The following is a 15626-nucleotide window of genomic DNA, read 5'->3' on the forward strand; positions in this document are numbered from 1 at the left end:
ACCATGTCCAGGCTCCTGTTGCCTAACGCACACAGTGTGTTCACCAGACAGTGAACCTGACCTTCAACAACCACCATGCTTGGGATGCCGCTGAGGTGCAAGAAGCCACCACCCTCACCAAACCAAAACCGTGCGCAGAGCTCTGGGAATGAGGCTCCACCTTTCCTGGGCCGAGGTTTTCCCACCATGAGTTTGGTATCATGGCTTCTGGGCACGACTTTGAAGAAAGTGTGGGGATTGCCTGTAACCAAAGCCGAACATTGGGGAGGACGATGAGGAGGAAATAAAGTCTGCTTACCTGAGAGACGGAGAGAAGTGGGGGACTTGCCTCCAGAAGTGGGGATCACGGATGTGCCCTGGGAAGCATGGAGAGCAGCTCGGGGGAAGGGGCACCCCGGATGCCAGCCCTGCTTTCTCCATCCTAGATCCCCACATGACAGTCTGCACACACACACACACACACACACACACACACACACACACACACACACAGCCCAGGCGCCCACAGACCTCTATCGGCAGCCCGATCTTGCAGCCACCGACTGAAATTCCACCAGCTCAGCACATTGCAAAAAGGGGGTGTTGTGCTCGTGCACCATTCTTTCCACAGGGGTGGCCATCTTGCCTGCTCCCCCTCTTCTGGAGTTCTCTTACATGATTGCCCTCCTTTTCCTTATAGGGGTCTTTCCAGAGTGCTTGAGGAAGATACAGGCCTGGTCAGCATCACAGGCCAAACTCCGTTTGACAAACAGAAAGCTCGAGCCCGAGGTCCCTCAGGAATGGTGCAGGACGGAGCTGCCCACCCTGCTTCCCTCCCTGCGCTGGCCAGGCTCAAGCTAGCCGACGGGGTGACACTGGCGCCTCCGTAGCCCAGGACACCATCGTCAATCACAACGGCTGACCGTTCCTCCTTCCTGTCTAGCCTTGCCATGTCCCAGTGTCTTCCCCCAATGCTGGAGAACAGAATGTGCTTGGCTGGAGACCCGGATGCAATAAATTGCTATGAACAGACTCGGTCTGAAAAAACAAAACCAGAGGCCTCTTCCTTGCTGCTCCTCTCTAGCTCAACACCAGTCCCTGTGAAGCCAAGGAGAGAAAGGCTCCCTTAGGCCCGTCACTTCCAGAGAAACCGGTTCCCGCTGGCTCACCTCGGCCTCTGGCACCCTCCCTTCTAGCCGCCGCTGCCCCTCACCACGAAGCCTTCCTTCCGAGGCACAAGCCAGGCCACAGGAACCCTATATGCGTGCTCCTTACCATGTTACCTATGTCACATTTCCCTCCAGCTGCTCTCCATGCTTCCCAGGGCGCATCCCTGAGCACAGCCTGAAGGCGCCCTGACCCCATTAGGGTGGGAGAGGCTGAGCATCTGCCCTCTGTAATGGGGAGGGAGAGAGAGCAGGAGTGAAAGACAGACGTGACCAAAGAGCCAGAAGCGCCCATCTTGAGGAAAACAGTGAGAGATAAACCTAGGTGTTTGGACGCAGGCTGTAAATGCGAGTTCCCTGGCCCGGCTGTACTCAAACTGTATTAAATAGGGACAAGGCCCTGGGGAAGGCCCAGGGGTCCCTACTGCTCTTTCCTCTTCTCTTGCTCGTTTGTGAAGTCCTCCAACAAAGCCACCTTTGCCTCCTGGCTATATGGACCCAGGGCAGTGTCCCAGCCCCATTTCCCAGCATTCACCCCCAAAGCAACTCCGTCTCCTTGGTCTCTGTTCACCTTGTGGACACCTAGGAAACACGACTCAGGGGAGGAAGAGACAAGGACTGCATTCACAACGGACACAGCCACGGTGGCAAGTGACAGAGGTAAGGAAAGGAACAGTGGCCCCCCGCCCAGCCCATGCCCTTTCAGATGTCTCGGATGGGCTATCTGCGGCTGTTCGGAGACCCAAAGAGCCCTGTCACCCAGACAGAACGGATGATGGATGGCCAGCCCCATGAGTGGGCAGCTTTAGGTAAGGGCCCTGCCTGGTCCTGTCTGGGGCTGCTCTGTGCCTTTCCCACTGGGGTGGAGCCCCTGGAGCCCAGAAAGTTCTATATACACCCAGGCCTTCTCACCACCAGCCTTTCAAAGTAAAGCTCTAAGAGACTAGGTGACAGGCCCGAGACACACAAGCCAGCAGCAGCAGGCTCTAGACCAGGGTGCCCATGGTCCCCTACCCCCCCCCCCCCGCCCCCCAACACATACAACTAAGTACAAGAGAGGTGCCAGAGGGCTCCTTCCCAGTGAGAAAGGCATGGGAGCAGCTCTGGGAAGCCCCAAGCAGAGCCTGATGCCTAATGACACCGCCTCTTGAGAGCAGGCCTCCTCATTCAGTCCTGCAGAAGTGGCAGAGCCCTCAACAAAGCCAGGGGTCCTGGACCTCCCTGCCTCACCCATGCACTCAGGCCATGGACAGCCTGCCTGGCCCATCAGCTCTCCAAACCAGAAGAAAAGATGCAGACATTGTTTCCTTCTTACAGACATGACAGGTTTGGGCTGCAACCCCACCTTAGGGAGCACCCTCACCCACCCGGCCCTGTACACCTGGCCACGCTCCCTCTCTGTCCTCAAGCAAACCCTGTGTAGATAAGGGAGATGCAAGAGTATTAAAACAAACAAACAAACAAACAAAAAAAAAAACCCTAGGTACACAGCTCAAAGCCAAAATTCAAAACCTGAAAGTCTAAAACGTCCTGACTCTCCCCGCAAGGATATTTCACAAAGCCATCCTGCTTCTCTGTAAACTGAACACTAACCCAGAGTGAGCCGGGGGATAAAGGATGCCGAGAGGACAGAAACTGGTACCTGACCTGGAGGGGACGAGCCTGGGGTGCACCCTAACTCCTCACATGCCTTCAGGATTGCCCAAGCCACCCTTCAGCAGTCAGCCTCCCAACACCGCACTCTAGGTACACCATGAACTCACACTTCCGTGCTCTGGCTCACAGGACGGCCTTGTCAGAAGGGCCTTGCCTACATTCCTGAGCAGCAAACGCCTACACTTCACTCAAAACCCCTTTTAAATGCCCCCCCCCCCCTTTTATAAGCCCTTCCCTAGCATTCCTAGAAGAGACAATTATCCACAAGAGGCAACCTATGGTCAGACCTTGGGCAGCCCAGCTCTCTGGTACTTAACTAGATCGTAATTACCTGTTTCCTGTTTCATTCCCAGGCTCCTGCAGAGACTCTCAAGTCCAGCAACAACAGTAGACTTCTCCTGCCATATGCCAGGCTCTTTCACACCTCTCCACGGGTGAACCATCGGAGCATGAGGCGGATACTACTGTTATGACCCCCATTTTACAGATGAGGAAGTAAGACTTAGTCTGGCTGCAGAGGCTTCCTGACTGCTGGCACTGTCTCCCCAGTCCCTAGAACAGAGCCAGCAGTAAAGGTCAATAAAGGTCTCTTGGGAATGATACAGGAGGAGGGGAGGGGGTGTTGTCACACTTTAGTGCCCCCAGCCCCAAGCCCCTCCACCCCAGGACCCCATGGATTTCTGGGGATCCCCACTCCTGACACTCACTACATCCAGTCCTCCAAGCTCCAGGCACTCTTCTCACGTCCTAAGTCCTCTTGGACTCACTGCCCCAGCCCGGGGAAACTCAGGCCCATAGAGACCTCTGGGCTATGGGATTATGCAGACACGTCCCCTTCCTCTTTGGGCATACCTGCAGGATCTGTCTTAAGTGAGTATAAACACAGGCTGAGAGACAGCAGCACCTCAGCTGACCTGGTCACTGGACTCTGGGCAGGCGTGAGCAAGGGAGGGGGCTGCCCCTCGAGGCGGGAGGATGGGACAGACAAGAGGCCCTTTGTGTCAGACACCTGTTCTCCGCTCCTGCCTTCCGTGGCCTCCCTCCCCCAGCCTGTGAGCAGCCTTGTTTATCCTGCGGTGCTGGCACTGGTGGCGTGTCCCCTGCATGGGGCTCCACAGCCCCTGCCAGCACCTGCCCGGTCCTGGCAGCCCAGAGGCTCCGGTCAGACACAATCTCCCGGGAGCTGACACTGTTGTCGGGTTTGGGGAGGGTAGCGAAAGGTGGGCAGGCGGCATAAGCATTTCATGCCAGCTTGGCTAGCAATGCTGCCTCTTGTGCTGCCTGGGAGAGACGAGACGGGGCACCCAGTCTCCTGGTAGGACACTGTGCCCAAGCTCTGCTAGAAAGGAAGGCAGCTCCCTCCAGCCCCTATGCATGTCACACACAGGAAAGCCAGCCCCACCACAGCCTCCTCCGCCTCCTTTAACATCATCTTGGGATGAATGAGGCCCTAGCTGGCTCCCAAGTTAATGCCTTATGGTGTGACCTGTGAAGCTGCCACAACCCCATGGACCTAGACGGGTTACATCTGACCAGGCCGTCATCTCGAGGCCACAGCACAGTGGACCTCTCCCCATGGAGAACACGGATGGGTGAGTTCTGATGGGTGAAGGTAAGAAGGCTTGGATGCCAAGACCTATGTGTTGAATGAAGCCATACGGGCAAGCGAGACCCTCCTCGCTTCCTGTTCTTCTTTCACTGTGTTGGGGCCCCATCCAAGCACTCTGAGCCGAATCAGCCTTGACTCAGGCATCAGGAGTCCTATTCCCATGTCCACTTAGCCAGAAGTCCACAGACCCTTTCTAAACAGCCAAATGCACCACACTTGAACACAAGCCCTCGCCTCAACTCTGGTCCCCCACAATTTCACATACACACATAGTCCAAATCATTCTCCAATGTGGGTGTCGGACCGAGGAACACTGATGTGAGACCAGGCAAATAGAACAGAACAGAAAAGACAGATGGAAGCGTGGCTCCACGGGTAAAGGTGCTTCCTGCCAAGCCTGATGACCTGAGTTCAATCCCTGGAACCATCATGGCGGAAAGAACCGACTCCTGAAAGTTGTCCTCTAACCCTACATATGCACTAAACACACACACACACACACACACACACACACACACACACACACACACACACACAGAGAGAGAGAGAGAGAGAGAGAGAGAGAGAGAGAGAGAGAGAGAGAGAGAGAGAAAGGGAACGTACAATATGGAAGCCATAGTGAAGTCCTGACTCTCCCCAGAGTGTTTCCACTAAGCCATCCTGCCTCTCTGTAAACTGAACACTAACCCTTCTCTCTCCACTCAAAAGTGGGGGGAGGAGGGGTCCCTGAGCCAAGGAATGGCAGGAGCTGCAGGCCCTTCCCTCTGCTTTCAACACTTCCCAGTCCCGCCCCACCCAACACCTCACCTGCTCCCAGAGCCCCATTGTACCTGCACACAGGCTTCCTGACAATGTTTTATCCTTCCTTCCTCCCCCCCCCCCCCCGCCGCCCCCCCCCAAGACACAGGCTGAGCTCCCTGGCCTGAGTTGGTTGAATAAGCTTCAGATTCCTTTAGCAAGGCTAGGAGGGGGGGCGGGGGGGAGGGAGGGGGAGATGGTTCTGGTCACAGAAAAACCTGCCCTGAGAGCCAGACCCTCTGTGGGCTAGCCTCATGGCACCAAGGCCAAAGTTGGAGGACTGGGGAGTTCCTGACCACCTCAGCCAGTGCTGTTGAGTGTTCCAGGGACCTCTGGGCTGTTACAAGTTGGCCTGGTCCAGCCTCACAGGGCCTTTGTCCCGTGAAGGTCACTCCCCCTGGCAGGACGCCCCTTTCAGCACCCAGTTCCTCTAGGTCTCCCATGGAAACACCCATTCCTTTCTCTGTCTCTCTGGCAAATCTAGATATATCTTAAATCCCTTTTTCATTCTGGTAATAAAAGTAACCGCACCGCTGATACTACTTTTAGAGACTAGAAATGACTGAGTATGTGGCTCGGGGCTAGCCTGCTTGCCTAGCACGGTCAAGCAAGGTACTGGGGTCCTTTGCCAGACACAAAAAAAGTCTACGAAAAATCATTAACTAATGAGCCACAGTTTTAAAATGAAGTCAGCAAAGGCCGTTGGTCTCAGGAGGGCCAGCCAGACTCCAGGGCTGGGGCTGGGGCTGCCCGCTTTCCCTGCGGTGCCCCTGGCAGACAGGGGCACAGGGGGCCCCCCTCCTCACATCGGCTGCTCGGTCCACTTAGCCCATCTAGACCCCCCAAAGCACCTGTCTCAGCCCCAACTCCGCGCAAGCGCCGACCCCTGGTCCTCCCGAGGGGCGGGGCGGCCCACAGGAACCGGTTCTCCGCCCGGCCGGTTCCGCAGGCAGGAGGCGGGGTGCTTGGAGGACAGGCCGGCCGCCTTGGGGCGGGTCCCCCGGGAGCCAAGCGTGGCGGGGATTCCGGACCCGAACACCAGGGGCTGGGCGCCAGCGGAGCGCCAGCGGAGCGCCCTCGGCTGCCCCTTCCCCTTTCTTCTCTCAAGTCAGACTACCTTCCTTACCTAGGACCCCTGTACTCTCTGGACAAGGAGGGGGGAGATACTAATGCTCCTCCCCCAGTCCTGCCCCATCCCCATAGACAGTTTATGAGGCTTCCTGCTAAGACCAGTGCGAGTCGGGGTGGGATGTGGGTTCCTACCTGGGAAACGGAATTCCAGATTTGACAACTTCCAGGAGACCAGAAGGGCCCAGCTAAAGAATGTTGCTTAGGAAAAAGGCAGCAGTTGGGGGTATTGTCCCCACTTCTTCCTTGTCTTGTGCTCCACAAGCCCCTGCCCCTTTCAGTGTCTGGGGCTCCTCTTCTTACTGATCTGGTCCCAGGAGCACTGGTGGGTACCAGGATACCAACCAAGCCCCCCTTTCAGCACTCAGCTCCTTTAACTCTCCCATGGAAACACCCATTCCTTCCTCTGTCCCACGGACAAATCATGTTATACCTTAAATCCTTTTTTCATTCTGGTAATAGAAGTAACTGCACTGCTGATACCACTTTTAGAGACTAGAAATGACTGAGTATGTGCACAGACAAAGCTGTGGCCAGCTCTTGGATGGAAGCAGAGAAACCAGCTACTACCTCCCCTCACAGCCTGTAAGACTGATCACCATCTAGCTACTTCTCTGGGACTTGGGGTCCCTCTTGACAGTATCAAAGCCTGATCGTCCTAAGTAAGGGCCTCCAGGCCAACCCAAAGATGTCAAGCCATAAAAAAGGAGAGGTCGCGGTCGGTGGTGGCGCACGCCTTTAATCCCAGCACTCGGGAGGCAGAGGCAGGCGGATCTCTGTGAGTTCGAGGCCAGCCTGGGCTACAGACTGAGTTCCAGGACAGGCTCCAAAGCTACACAGAGAAACCATGTCTCGAAAAACCATTTAAAAAAAAAAAAAGGAGAGGTCTTCTTAAAGCTATGAAAGCCTGCTGCCAACCTTGGGTCACCGGGCCCCGGATTCTCCTGGAGGAGCAGCACCAGGGGTCTCCTGTCTCCTTGGTATAGATGAGGCACGCTTAAGAGGATGCATCTGCCTTTTAAGAAAGCAAGGTGACACATACCCCCTCCGGGGACAGCGGCCAAGGGTGGAGGTGGCCTTGCCCAAGTGGCAAGTGACGAATCTTCTACCCAAGTGTTCCCAAAGACTAAGGAAGGGACACTCAACCAGAGGGTCACGAGACAAGGACCGGCATTCAGATTGCCTTCTGTCTCTGCATCAGGGAGACTAGGGGTGCTGGCTACCCACCTGGTGACAGGCATTTTGACGGCCACCCTGATTGGCATTTTCATGTTCCAGGAAGAGGACTAGCAAAGCGCGAGAATGGCCGCAAGTTCAGGCAAGAGCAGGCCCTCCTAAGCAAACAGGAGAATAACTTCCCTTCCAGGAGGCAGCCCTCCCTGCAGAGGCCTTTTCAAACACCAAGCTCCACCCATCCATGTACTGAGGACAGGGGTGCAGGACAGGGGCTGTGGAACCCTCTCCTACCATGGCATCGGCTTCTTGAAAACTTACCCACGGTAGCCCAAGAAAGGCCACCCCAAACCTCTGGAAGAAACCTTAGTGCATATGAGCCAGCATCAGGCCCTCAAAGGCAGGAACCTGGGTCCCCAGGAGGGGCAGGTGCAGCTCAGGCCAACAGCTACCTGGCAGCCTCACAGCCCAGATACAGGACTGGAGATGGCACATCCGCTCTGCTTTTTAAGTCCTTCTCACAGCTGTCAAGTCTGTGAATTTTCCAGCAAAAAGTCGAGGGTGGGCCTCTCCCCATCTGAAAGGAGGGCTGCAGGTGGACCTGAGATCTTCACCCTGGCACTCCTGGAGCACACATCTATGACTTGGAGTTAGTACTATGCAGGTGAGGTCTCCAGATAGTCCCTTACTGGCCCATCCCAGGTCACCTCCCTCAGGTTTCTCCTGACCCTGCCTGCTCCGCCCGTCCCTCCCTACAACTGTCTCCACCTGGACATACGGATCCTTTTTTTGTTTTTTTAAGCTGAGGCCATCTCTTCCTTTGACCTCTACCATCACACACACACACACACACACACACACACACACACACACACAAACACACACACTGTAATTTAAAAAAATTTTAAACGAAAGCCCCTATGTACACACATCTAATTATCTTTACCAAGTTGTATTATTATGCAGTGTGTGTGCACATATATCAGTTTGTTTATTTATTTTTTTCATTTTTTCCAGGTTCTAAGCTGTTCTGCTAAATGTACTTTTGGGTATGGGGCATAGCTGATATGTGTGCACATACACTAAATTTACAAAGGACAAAATAAACTGCAGCAAAAACACAATCTTTCCTCCCTCAGTCATCATTTCCTGACCCGGGGCAATGAGGATCACAGTTTCTCCACTATCAAATCATCTTTAAAAGTCATAAATCGGTCATTTCATTTTATTCCCCAATGGCTTCCTGTGGTGCTGACAATAAAATGCAGCCTCCCCCCCCCCACCCAGTCACTCCTCCGAGTGCCACAAGCCAGGCTCTGAGCCTCCTGATCCCCCAGGCTCTCTCCTCCAACCACAAAGCTGCATACTTGGTTCTGACATGGGCGTAGGAGGGCATCTGTAGGTACCTCAGCCTGGAATGCCCCTCTTCCCAGATGTGTGCAGCTGGCTCCTTCTGTCTTCACGCCTATACTGAGTTCTCCCCAGGATCGTCTTCACTGGCCTCCCAATGCTTCCGCCGCCGCCGCCGCCGCCGCCGCCGCCGCCGCCGCCGCCGCCACCCTTACGTACCATTTCCCGACCTGTGGTGTTTCTTCTCATGGTCTGGTACTGTCTTTATCACACCCCCATTAGAAAGCAGCCTCCCTACAGAGAGGCAACCCACCTGTCTGTCCACCTAGTGTCATACCGCCTAGCACAGGACTGGCAGGTAACCGGCACATTCCTCCCACAAGTTTCTGTTAAGGAAAGAGGCAGATGTCTTCTGCACTGTGTTTCAACTGCAAACGGGGGGCTACTTGCAGGATCTTTCCAACACCTCGGTTTCTCACACTGGCCACCCTCCCCCACATGCCTGGTGAGGGTGAGAGGAGGGACGGGGTGCCCCTGGTTCTCCCTCTCTGTGCTATGCAGCAATAAAGACAAGAACTGGTGTCTACCCTACATTCCCAGAAACCCCTCCAACTGCCACTGGTAAGTTGGAGGTGACACCATGGCTCCTTATTTATCTAAGTCCCAGATGCAGTATGCCCTGGCAGCCAGGCTAGCTAGAATAGGTTCTCAAGTGAGCCCCAGTAACAGGAAACGGATACTACCTAGGGAATAGAACTCTCCTGGGCAGGCAGCCTGCCTGTCCCACCTGACTTCCCCTGAGCCCGAGACACCTGGGTTCCTCTCGGTGGAAACCCATCCAGTCCCAGCGACACAAGTGCACACCCAATCCCGAGCCTGCAGCGCAGACCAGGGCGTCCAGGGATACCCTCTTGAAGACATTTCCTTCCTAGGGCTTTTTCCAGGGAGAACGCTCCACGGTGCCAAGATGAAATTTTTTTAAGAATGAGGAAAAGAGGGAATGAATGGCCTTGCACAAAAACTGTGAAGGGAGGGAAAGACGGAAGAAAAAGATATGTAAGAAGGTTGATCTGAGGGATCAGAATCAATTAGAGGTGGGAAGAAGTGTGAGGTCTCTTCCCCCACCCCCCAGAAGGGAAAATTATTAAAATTGATTAAATGGACACACTCCCAAAGAGTTCTTCTGGGCTCAGTACAAGGTCATTTAAATTGTAATGGCCCAGGTTGGAGATGCCGCACCATGATAGTATGAACCAGGCCCTGGGCTCCATAAGACTGTTGTTACAATAATGACAACAGCTAGCCAGGTGTTGGGGCACACACGTTTAATCCCAGCACTCAGGAGGCAGAGGCAGGAGGATCTGAGTTCGAGGCCAGCCTGGTCTGCAAAAGAAGTACCAGGGCAGCCAGGGCTACACAGAGACCCTGTACCAAAAAACAAGTAATAATAATAATAATATAATTAATAATAATAATAATAATAATTGACAACAGCTAACTTCCCGAATGCACACGCTGAATATGGTACCCAGGAATTCCTGCACGATAGGCTAGTGCTCTACCACTAAGCTACACCTGATCCCAACAGCTAACAATTGCCTAGCACTTATTATGTGCCAGGCACAGCATCCTGAGATTACACTAAGACTTTTCATCCTCAAGACCACCCCACACGAGGTGGATATTGTCAGAATTTAATCTCACTTTACAGATAAGTAACCTGAACAAGGGGGGGGATGGGTTAAACTGCCCATAGTGATCAGCATCACCAGCGACTGCACTGGTGTACAACTCCAGCTTCCTGGTTCTAACTACTGGGTTATCTGGCTCTCCGTGGTGCAGGTTAAAGCCTTCCAAACAGTATCCTCCAAACTATCAACACATGCCAGTTTCAAAAATAGGTGCACAAATCCGCCCTTTTTTATTGGAGCACAGAAGATGTTTGGAAATCGCCAAACTCAAGCTGCCGCTCTCGGTGAGGAACAAGAGCCAAGCGTGCTGAATCCCAGCACCCGGAGAGGAACTTCCTAAGGCATGAAGTGGTTGGAAACAGGGTCTCTGGAAACCCAACTCAGAGCAGCAGCAGCATCTCCGACTGCTGTAGGTCAGACCCCTCCACCAGCGCCAGCGCGGGGGCGCCGGGCCCGGAAATTCCCACAGAGCTAAAGCAAACTTCCCAGGAAAACTCCTCGACTTCCTCCAAGCCCTGGTCACGGAGATCGCTGCCAAGAGCGCCAGCTGCTGGGGACCCTCCCAGGCGGGAGCCGCCGCTCGAGCGCCCGGGGTCCTCCCGGAAAGGTCCAGGGCTGAAGTTCAAAACTCACGTCCAGCCCAGGCCAGACTCCCGGCCTCGCCAGGGACTCTGGGGCAACTCCCACTCTCGCGTCCTTCTCCCCCAGCTCCAAGTAATGGGGCACCTCCTGCCAGGACATCTAGGCTGGCGGCGGGGAGATCTTGCGGGCGACTCTAGAGCTCCTGGGGAATCTGAGCAGCCGCAGCCGGCGCGTGCACACACACGCATGCACACACAAACACACTCGCGTGAGTGTGTGTTTACGTACCGAACGTGGGGTGGGAAAACAATGGCGAACCGCTGGGACTAAGCGACCACCCCCTTCCTCATCGCACCAGCCCTGTGCTCAAATTTATTTCTGCCGTGAAAAGGGGTGTGTGTGTGTGTGTGTGTGTGAAAGGCGCTCCTCCGACACCCCATCCTGTGAGGTAGGGGTGGCAAGGGGCAGGCTGGCGTGGAGAGAGGACAAGAGCAGCAACCGCAGAGAAACGGGAGGCGGCGCCCGGCTGATACGCCGGGAATGAACCAGAGCCGTGGGAAGGGTGCGCGCTGGACCCCAGCGGCCCCTGCACCCAGGCACCGGAGTTCCGCGTCGCGGGCACCCGAGCCCCACGCTGGGCGCGCACTGGACATCTAAGCTCGGACTGGGAATGCTAAAACTGAGCGGGTTGGTCAGGTTGGGGAGAAAGACCTGGAGCCGGCAGGTCGCAGAGGGCGGGCGGGTTGAGGACTCCCGAAGCCCAGCCCGCGCAGCGCGCGCACGCCACCCCCAAAGGCTTGCAGCCACTGCTCTCCAAAAGGACTCGGGTCAGCGCGGCGCCACCGGCCGGCGTTGTGAGGGGTCCGGTAGGATCGGCTCCGCCTGGCAAAACTTTGCCCAAGCTGGAAAGTCGCGCCGAAAGAGAGCCAGTGTGTCCCCAGGAACGCGGGGGCGCGCGTGTCAAACTTCGCGAGGCTGGGGAGAGGGGTACACTTACTAATCGGTCAGGCGCTGGCCCGGGGGTCGCAGCTCCGCGCTCCCGCTCCTGCTCCGTACGTCCCGGCGACTAGCAGCCTGGCCTTCCCGCTCACATGCCCCGGCAACGCGGCGAGCAGCGAGCCGGGGCGGCGCGGCGGGGCGGAGGCACGCCCCCCGCCGTGGGCTGGAGGCGCTCAGGACCCCCGCGGCCCGCCGGGCTCCTCTGGCCACCGTCGCGGGCTCCGAGCTGAGGCCGGGCCGGGCGGCGCCCTCCGCCGAGCCAGGCCGCTCGGCACTCTGCCCTCTGCCCCCGGCTGGCCGCCGCCGTGCTGCCTTCCGCGGTCCCGGACGCCCGGCTGCTGCGCGGGCCAGGCCGGCGGGGAGTGCGCTCTGCCCCTCCGCGCAGTTCCGAGCCCGCTCGGTCCAGAGCCAGGGCCTCCGAAGCTGAGCGCGCCGCCGCCCCGGCCTTCGACCCCCGCCGGCCGCTCCGGAGCTCGGGTTCCAGGAGCAGCAGCGCTCGTACACTTCAGTTCCCAGCCGGGACTGGAGCAGGGCGCTCGCCACTCGCTTCTGCGAAAGCCACTCGACAGCGGCGGAGGAGAAAGAGGGAGGGAGGGCGCGAGCGGGCGGGCGGGCGGGGGAGGAGGCGGGAGGGTGGGGAGATGGAGAAGGAGGGAGGGACTGAGTTTCCTCCTCCTCCTCCTCCTTCTCCTCCTCCCAGCCGCTGGTCCAGCCAGGCCTCAACAGCTGGAGACCTGTGCTGAGAAGGGGACTGCAGAGGTTCTCCAGAGCCGAGGCTGGTGGAGATGTAGTGACCACTGGGTAAAGAAAATAGGAGAAAGAAGGTGAATTCGGCCCACTCCCTCGACCCAGGTTTGAGAGTTGCTACAGAGAATCCTCATTCCTTTGAACAAGCCCTAAGAAGTTATTTGTCCAGCTCAGAGCCTCTTCTAAAACAGAGAGCCTGGATTGAACTTTATTTTTCTTCTCACTATGTAAATCAGGCAGGACTCACAGAAACCCTCTTGCCTCTGCCTCCAGAGTGCTGGGATTAAAGGTGTGCTCTACCTGGCCCAGTTTTAGATCGAATTTTTTAAAAAACTGTACTTGAGAACGGCCCTTGAAGCTGGGTGTGGTTCATACCTATAATACCAACACGGAGGAAACTGAGGCAGGAGGGTCTTGCTTTGAAATCAGCCTGAGGGGGAGGACAGACCTGCTTTTAACCTGATCTGTTCTCTGAGAGACAGCTTCCAAATGTCCCTGGCCACTCCCTAGTCCTTCCGTTTCCTGGTCTCTGCAACAAGTCCTTCATTTTCTCCTGCCCTGTTTAGGAGGAAGGCATGCTTGAAGACTCGATCCTCCTCATTCAGCCCATTTATTGAATGTCCACAACAGACCTGACCCAAGCAGGTGCCAGGGACTGCCGCATCGAATGACAGAGTGACAGCTGTCCCTGGATTCCCATGTTGTGAAGGAATGGGTCACCTACAATTCTAGCAAGTGCTAGAGTACTCAGGCAGGGTAAGCCATAGGGTCCACCAAGGACACTAAGCCATAGGGACTGGAATCAGAGTCCTCTTGAGAGAGAGGCTACCTCTGAAGTGGGTCTTGGGGACCTGTAGGAATAGGGCAGGTTGAAGGAATGCCAATTGTGGACCTGTATAACTGTCCTGAGGGATGGCCAGCTAGGAAGCTCACAAAGCCTTCTAGGGACTACATTTCATCATTCCCCATTTCTCTGCCTGGATGAGAACTCCTTTTATTGTCTTTTGCGTTTTGGATCTCAGTCTGGTATCAGCTCAGGAATTCTTTCTTGGGGATCAAATCAGGGCCAGGAGCTCCCTGCATGGGCACTGAGAACCTCCCAATCCCTTTGCCTGTGTACCCCACTGGATGGTAAACTCTTCAGGACAGGGATATGCCGCTTGTTCATGGTTAGATCCCTTGTGTCTAGATGGGACTTGGCAAAGATGGGACTTAATACATTCTTGTTTATCAGTTGGCTGATTAAAGGGAATGGGGTTCTAAGCAAGGCTCTGATGAGGTCAATCTAGCCAGAAGTATGGAGATAGGCCAGTGACCAGCGTTAAAAGGTAGGGCTAGGGTTATGGGAAAGCAGATGGGAGAAGTCAACATTAACTATTGAGGGTCTGGTTTTAGGGTGATCAAATATCCTGCAACATGTCTCCCTTTTTGTATAAATAAAAAAGAAAGGTTTTTTAACTCTTACACAGTAACACTATATACAAGAAGAACAATTATCAGGTATTGTCTAAATAAAAAAGAAAGGTTTTAACTTTAACACAATAAAACTATATGCAATAAGAACAATTATCAGGTATTGTCTATAATAAACAAGAAAGGTTTTAATTCTTTTTTTTTGAAAGGTTTTAATTCTAACACAGTAAAACTATATACCTTAAGAATAATTATCAGGGGCTGCAGAGATGGCTCAGAGATTAAGAGCACTTCCTGAGTACCTGAGTTCAATTCCCAGCAACTGCATGGTGGCTTATAACCATCTATAATGAGATCTGGTGCTATCTTCTGACATGCAGGCAGAACACTGTATACATAATAAATAAGCAAATCTTTAAAAAAAAAAGAAAGAATAATTATCATTGAATAATTACATTCACAATGTCCAGTCCATTTGTATTTGCAAATTTGGAGAAACTACTCTGTTTTTGGTTGTTTTTAACTCTTTTCTCTTTTGGCTCTTTGTAGGGCCTGCCACCCAGCTCCCAAATAAATGCACATAGGGGTTTATTCTTACTTATGAATGCCCGGTCTCAGCTTGGCTTGCTTCTTGCCAGCTTTTCTTAAATTACCCTGTCTATCTTTTGCCTCTGGGCTTTTCCCTTTCTCTATTTCTGTATACCTTTTCTTTCCTTCTTACTTTGTGTCTGGCTGTGTAGCTGGGTGGCTGGCCCCTGAAGTCCTCCTCTCCTTGTTCTTTTGCTCTTTCTTCTTCTCCTCCCAGATTTCTCCTTCTATTTATTCTCTCTGCCTGCCACCCCCCCATCCTTTCTCCTGCCTCACTATTGGCCATTCAGCTTTATCTTAGACCATCAGGTGTTTTAGACAGTCAAAGTAACACAGTTTCACAGAGTTTAAACAAATGCAACATAAAAGAATGCAACACATCTTTGCATCATTAAGCAAATGTTCCACATCATAAACAAATGTAACACATCTTAAAATAATATTCTACAACACTACTATTATCTAGCCTATCTTGGTAAATCCAAAGTTTTATACCTAAACCACTTTCTATCATAACTTGTATTACCAATCTAAAAATATCTTTTTAGACCTTAAGACATTTTCTTAGATAAACAACTTAAGCTTTTATGTCTCTCAGCATTATAAGCTTTACATCTCTTTTTTTAAGTTTCTTTTCTGAATTTAGTAACAAAAAAAATGGTATAACTATCTAGTCTTCAACCCCCATCAGAGACCCGAGAAGGATATAATATTACCTGAGTAAACAGGAAGTACAGGGCAAGCAAC

General features: G+C 53.9%; 1 protein-coding gene across 4 annotated transcripts in view; it reads right to left on the reverse strand.

Moving 5' to 3' along the window:
* The window catches only part of Sox13 (SRY-box transcription factor 13), a 104366-nt gene that overhangs the window by 37040 nt on the left and 51700 nt on the right, over positions 1-15626 (reverse strand). Inside the window, exon 1 of one of the 4 annotated variants that reach the window (XM_052736968.1) lies at positions 12130-12706. The exons of 2 other annotated variants lie outside the window; for them this stretch is intronic. The gene's annotated coding sequence lies outside the window, so the exon portion shown is untranslated. Of the gene's footprint in view, positions 1-3132; positions 3348-12129; positions 12707-15626 lie in introns of those variants that run through there. One more of the 4 variants, XM_052736969.1, reaches the window with a different exon arrangement.

The sequence above is a fragment of the Peromyscus californicus genome, unplaced genomic scaffold (genome assembly GCF_007827085.1).
Source record: "Peromyscus californicus insignis strain IS unplaced genomic scaffold, ASM782708v3 Scaffold_14__1_contigs__length_90479793_seg_2, whole genome shotgun sequence".
Lineage (NCBI taxonomy): Eukaryota > Metazoa > Chordata > Mammalia > Rodentia > Cricetidae > Peromyscus > Peromyscus californicus.